Genomic DNA, 6000 nt, shown 5'->3' with positions numbered 1-6000 from the left:
CGGGCTGTGTGCCTTTTAGTGAATGTGAGCTTGTCTTTTAGTGCAGTGGTCCCCAACCACCGGGCCGCGGACCGATACCGGGCCGTGGATCATTTGGTACCGGGCCTCACAGAAAGAATAAATATTATATTATTTCCGTTTTATTGATTATCAGAGTCTGAAAGAAGTTTTATTTTGAAAAATGACCGGATTCTCTCGCAGTTTCATCAGCCTGTGCCTCTTGACACATGTCAAGACGCTTGTCTCGGTCACGTGACCTCAGAAATTAAGCCCGCAAACTAGCGAAAATGAGTAAATTACTTTTGGAGAGCTTCTTTGCAAAGGGGGAAAGGGCCACTAAGGAGACAGAAGAAGAGCCGACAACTTCCAAGAAAATGAAAGCTTCATTTAACAGACAATATCAGGAGTCTAATTAAATATCAGGAGTAATTCTGACGCGCCAAGCCCGCTCTGCAGAATATGTGGCGACAAAGGATCAGCTGCTGGAGGTTGTAAATGACGGTGGCCTTAAAAGTATGTTTGAGACAACAACTCTGCTGGTGTTTGGATTAAAATCAAGGCTGAATATCCTGAGATCGCCACTAAAGTACTGAAAACCCTGCTTCCATTTCACACATCCTCTTTGTGAAGTGTGACTTTCTGCAGTGACAGCAATCAAAACAAATTGACGGAGTAGACTGGACATCAGGAACAGACTGCGGGTGTCATTGTCTCCCATTACCCCAGATGGGACCGTCTCGTTGCAGAGAAACAAGCTCAGGGCTGCCACTGATTCAGCGTTATTGTGAGTTGTATTTATTCATGCATTTTATATTTGTTTTCATGCCGATCGTATCATTTTATTTCGTCGTGTTTTTCCGCCACACCTTGAAGGCCGGTCCGTGAAAATATTGTCTTACATGAAGCCGGTCCGTGGTGCAAAAAAGGTTGGCGACCTCTGTTTTAGTGCATGCGAGCTTGTCCCAGTGGTACAGCTCTCATAGAGCGGTTACAGCAGATAACACGGTTGAGAGCTGTGTGGAGGCAATAGATGTGCTCTCAATTTTGAATTTAGCACCGTTAAAAGGAGAACATCTGGGAAACAAGCTTATTTGCATTTTCTTTCTTGTGATTAGTAGTTTTAATGATATGACACTGCGGACAGGTACTGCTAATAGTTTACGTTTGTTCTGCATATTTTAATTGCATTCATTTGCCGAAATGCAAATAGATATCGCCCTACACACTGAGCTCAATCAAGAAATATATCAGTACCCTTAACGTTAATTAACCATGGCTGACATTACATTGGGGTCTCTTTCTCCTGAAATCACCTATAGCTACATGCACTCAGGACTGAAATAAAATCATTGACCAGCTTATTTAATGATCATCACACCTCCCAAACAGAACTACATCCTGGCCCTGATTCATATGGAGTTTCTTACAGCTATCTCCTACTTGGTTATATACAAACTATAACACTGATGCAATCACTTCAGCCAATTAACAAGAACATAAGGAGCCTCTTTTGACATCATTTTTTAATATGTTACTTACAGAGTCCACTTTTGGATAAAAATTGAACAAGGGATTTTACACAAACACATTTAGGTTCTCCAGCATCACTGTAGATTTCAAGTCAACGTTTTATTGTTATTAAGAGAGTATTTACGCTTTTATAGAGCAATCTAGATGTTGGTCAGCTTGATTTGAGATATTTCTGTAGTTAGTTTTGAATAAGAAGAAGTCTGGGCATTTCATGATGTTTGTGTGTTTTAATGTGCTTATGAACAGTAAGTGTGTGTGCATCATAAAAAATAGAAAAGGCTAAAGTAGGCCAGCGGTTCACAGCACCACATGAGCTTGAAGGAGCCGTGCACGTCCCCCTTCTCTCCCACGCTGCCTTCCTCTTTGTCCTCCTCCTCCTCTGCCTCCATCTTCCATCCCTCCTCTCCGGTACTCTCGTCTCCCCTACTGATTTGCACAATCACAAGATCTAAGGACAGAGAGTGTCGTGCAGATTGTAAAGCCCTTTAAGGGAGAATTTGTGATTTGGTGTATGCTATATCAAGAGAGACCAAACGTTTTTGATTGTGGGCCATACACAGAAAAGTACAAGGAGTAACTTTTTATTTAAAATGTAAGTTTCAACAAGTTTTACTGCAAGAAAATAAGTGTTTCTAAATTAAAAACTCCATAGAAAATGTATTTTCTGTCAGAAAAACTATGCAACACTGCTAAACAGTTTGACATTATAGTAGTTCATTTGTGAGCCCACATATACCAACATTATTTTTTATTGAAATTGATTTCATACTTTTAAACTCTAAAACAGTTTGTGACGTTATAAATCTGTAAATAAGTTAAGTTGAAAAAGGCAGAAATGAACAAATATTGGTTTCTGTTGACGATCTGAGCTCCTGTTGCGTTAAGATTACGATGTAGATGAGATACAAATGTAAATGTAAGTCTGATATTAAGGTGTAACAAATGGAGCAGTTTCTGTGCCAAATGTAGTCAACGTGTACTAAGATGTGCAATGGACATGCAGTGCAATTTATTAGAAATGTGCTTAAGCCATTTTATAGTTTATTTGAAAAAAATTCACTGCAAGTAGTTTGGCCACCCGCAGGTTTGTAAATATATGTAAATATAAAACTGACTTGTTTTGACATGATGTAATCGTTATGATGGAATATAACACATCTGCATTTCAGAAAACTTGTGATACAAAGAAAGATTGCCTTCATGTAAGTTATCAACTGGGGAAGTTTCATTGTGAAATCAATGATTTATTTATTCTACTCTATTCCCCTGTAATGTCTTCAAAATATCTGTACTTTCACAATAAATATCTTTAAAAAATGAGTTGTTTCTCTGAGCCAGAAATCTCAGTTTCATTCCTCTCTATGTTCTGAAGGTTTTTACAGAAGGGTCAGTTAAATGTCATTCATAGCCTGATGTATACAGCATTTTATTCCTAAAATTATTTTATGGCTGTTGACAGTAATTTCAGATTCATGGAGTGACACAAAGAGATATCCTGAATCCCTTTGACTCTAATACGTCAACAACGTGAAACAAGGATTTTGAACCTGGCTTCAGCCAATGTTTGATGATTTCTGTTCTGGAAATGTATACAAATTATCAAATATTTAATTAGATAATGCCAAATTCTGCATATTTAAACATAACATTTCAGCAAACCTGTAATGCAAAAACATTGCCTTAATGTAAGTAATCAGTTGGGGAAGTTTCATGGTGATATCTATTAATTATTGTTTTTTTTACCCAATTCATCTATCATGATTTTCAGAACAGACAACACAGATCTGAATGAAATGTGTATTTTATGGGTATTTTTACGTGCATTTCTGACTTTGAATGACTTTCTGATGAAGTGTGTTTTATTTGAGTAATGAGGTACTGATCATGTATTTTCAATAAAGAGGAGAAAACAAGAGAAACATCCTTAAATGTTAAACGTTGATGTGGATTTTAAACCGATCCTCCTGAATATTAGAAAAAACCCAGAACAACAGTCTGTGGTCATTTAGCATACAGACACCTCTTAATACTATTATTGTTATTTTTCAAAACTGCAGAGTGAGAGAATGTCAAGTTCTAGTGTGCTGATGCCTTCTAGAACTTGATGACATCACTAGAATCAGAATCAGAATCAGAATCAGAATCAGAGAACTCACCTGTTCTTCATAAACTGGTTAGATTTCAAGTCAGATAAATGTTTTGGCTTCAGCATATGGGAGGAAACCTTTATCAGACAGAAAACAAGTTTCATGGTAAGTTGTTTCATATTGTTTGTTTAAGAGTAAATAAGTAAAAGAGTTTCCTTTCAAATGCAAGAGAGCTCAAACTGTTGGTTGAAATGTGAAAATCAAATGTTTACAAGGTTCTTAGTTTATTCACATAAAGTATACAGTTGAGTCCACTGATCTGCTTATATGTATCAATAAACTGATGTAATTACGTAACTACATAATCAGCATTAGCTTTTAAAGTTGCACCCCATCTTGCGTCTTATTTTAAGTTTATAATTTCATATTTATGTATTTTATCTATATATCTATGTATTTTATCTGATCTGAAAATGAATGAACAAGCATTACAGTTGCTTTACAAACATGAGATGTGATTTTAAAAAAAAGTAGATAAAACAAGCAGGAAAATTAAGCAACTCAATTTAGAAAGAAGATTGATGACTTTTTGATTGATTTTACTTTTGAGTAGTTCTCAAAATGTTTTGAGATGACATTTTAAATCGGCTATCATAAAAATCCTTCTCTAAACTTTAAAGGGGGCATGTCATGCTCATTTTCAGGTTCAGACTTGTATTTTGGGTACCTACTAGAACATGTTTTCATGCTAACCCACTATTTTTCGACACTCCGGATATCCAAATGTATGTGCACATGTATGAAAAAGTTTTTTTCACGATATGTCCCCTTTAAACAACGAGATATCATTCCTGCATGCAAACTCGTTTTGCTGATGTCTTATTTTATCGGGGGGAAATAACGTGTTGTGTGCATCTTTTCCTTCCTTCCGTTCAACAACAGAATCGGTGACCTTCTCCTCCCCCTCTTCTGATTACTTGGTTCAGGGCATTTTTGGGGAGGGTAGCTTTGGTAAAGTCGTCAAGTGCTTGAAGTTAGCCACGAAGGAGAAGGTGGCTGTGAAGATCATCAAGAGCAGCCAGTACACGGATGATGTTAACGAGGTAAAAGAGAAGCGCCAAAGGTTTAATTTGTACGATGCTTCAAATGCACTTAAACCGTTCACCTTAAAGTTAAAGCTAACATTTAACATGTCCCCCCCCCCCCCCCCCCCCCAGGTGTACATCCTTCAGAAACTGAGAGCTTTCAACGCAGAGAGATTCAACTTCGTCAGGTTCAACGAGGTTTTCGTCTACAGACAGCACATTTGTCTTGAATTTGAAATGTTGGACATCAGCCTGCTTGATTTTGTAAAGCTGAAACCTAGAGAGTCCCTCTCTGTGAAAGAAATCCGCCCAATACTGCACCAGGTAGGCTATCACAAGAGGTTTATGTAAAGGGCATGCAGGAGGTGGACACCTGCAGGAATAACTTTCCATTCCTGCATGGCACATTTGCAGTAACAGTGACAGAATTACTTAAAATTCTTTGTTAGTTTTTTTTTTTTTTTTGGGCTCTTGAATTCAGACAGTTAGACAAAAGTAGGCTTCTCTTTATTAGCCGACGACAATCCATTTCAATGGCCAAAATGACAAGTATTACTGGCAGGTTTTATTACAAGGTTATTTATTTTATTTTATTAATTTATTGTCATTGTACAACAGGGTTGCACAACCAAATGTAAACTGCAGCCCCATTTTGATACATAAACACAAAAAACACCTTAAAAATTAACCCTGAAATGACACTCGGCCTCAAATATCATCAAAACAAAGCAAAATAAATATGAACTGATCTGGTGTACGCCACAGCTGATTGACCTTTTAACATGTTTCCTTCATGTCTTCCAGATGGCCACAACTCTGCAACTCCTGAGCAGCCTGGGAGTTGCACATACTGATCTGAAACCAGACAACATCGTGATGGTGGACCATGTAAACCAGCCACTGAAGATTAAGATGATTGACTTTGGGCTGGCCCGTCCTGTTTCTCAGCTAAACCAGTGCTTAGTCATGCAGCCACTGTATTACAGGTAAGTCATTTGTAACACTGCACTGTTCGTTTTTATTACAAATAAAGCAGCCGAAGCAAAAAAAAAAAAGCCAAAACAATGCATGTATCTTTTCGTTCTCTCAGGTCTCCAGAGGTCATCTTGGGACTTCCCGCTAACGCAGCCATTGACATGTGGTCTTTGGGCTGCATTGCTGCGGAGCTGTTCCTGGGCCATGTGCTGTACCCGGGCTGCAGCGAGTTCCACGTGGTAAGTGTTACGCGTGAAACAGTCATGAAATTGAAATCTAGTCATTTTCAGCATGAAAACAATGGAAGGTCAATTAGGAACCTT

The sequence above is a fragment of the Anarhichas minor genome, unplaced genomic scaffold, assembly GCF_050575085.1.
Source record: "Anarhichas minor isolate MPS153535 unplaced genomic scaffold, ASM5057508v1 ptg000035l, whole genome shotgun sequence".
Taxonomy (NCBI): Eukaryota; Metazoa; Chordata; class Actinopteri; order Perciformes; family Anarhichadidae; genus Anarhichas; species Anarhichas minor.
The sequence above is the reverse complement of the archived record's forward strand: the minus strand, read 5'-3'. Positions refer to the sequence as shown.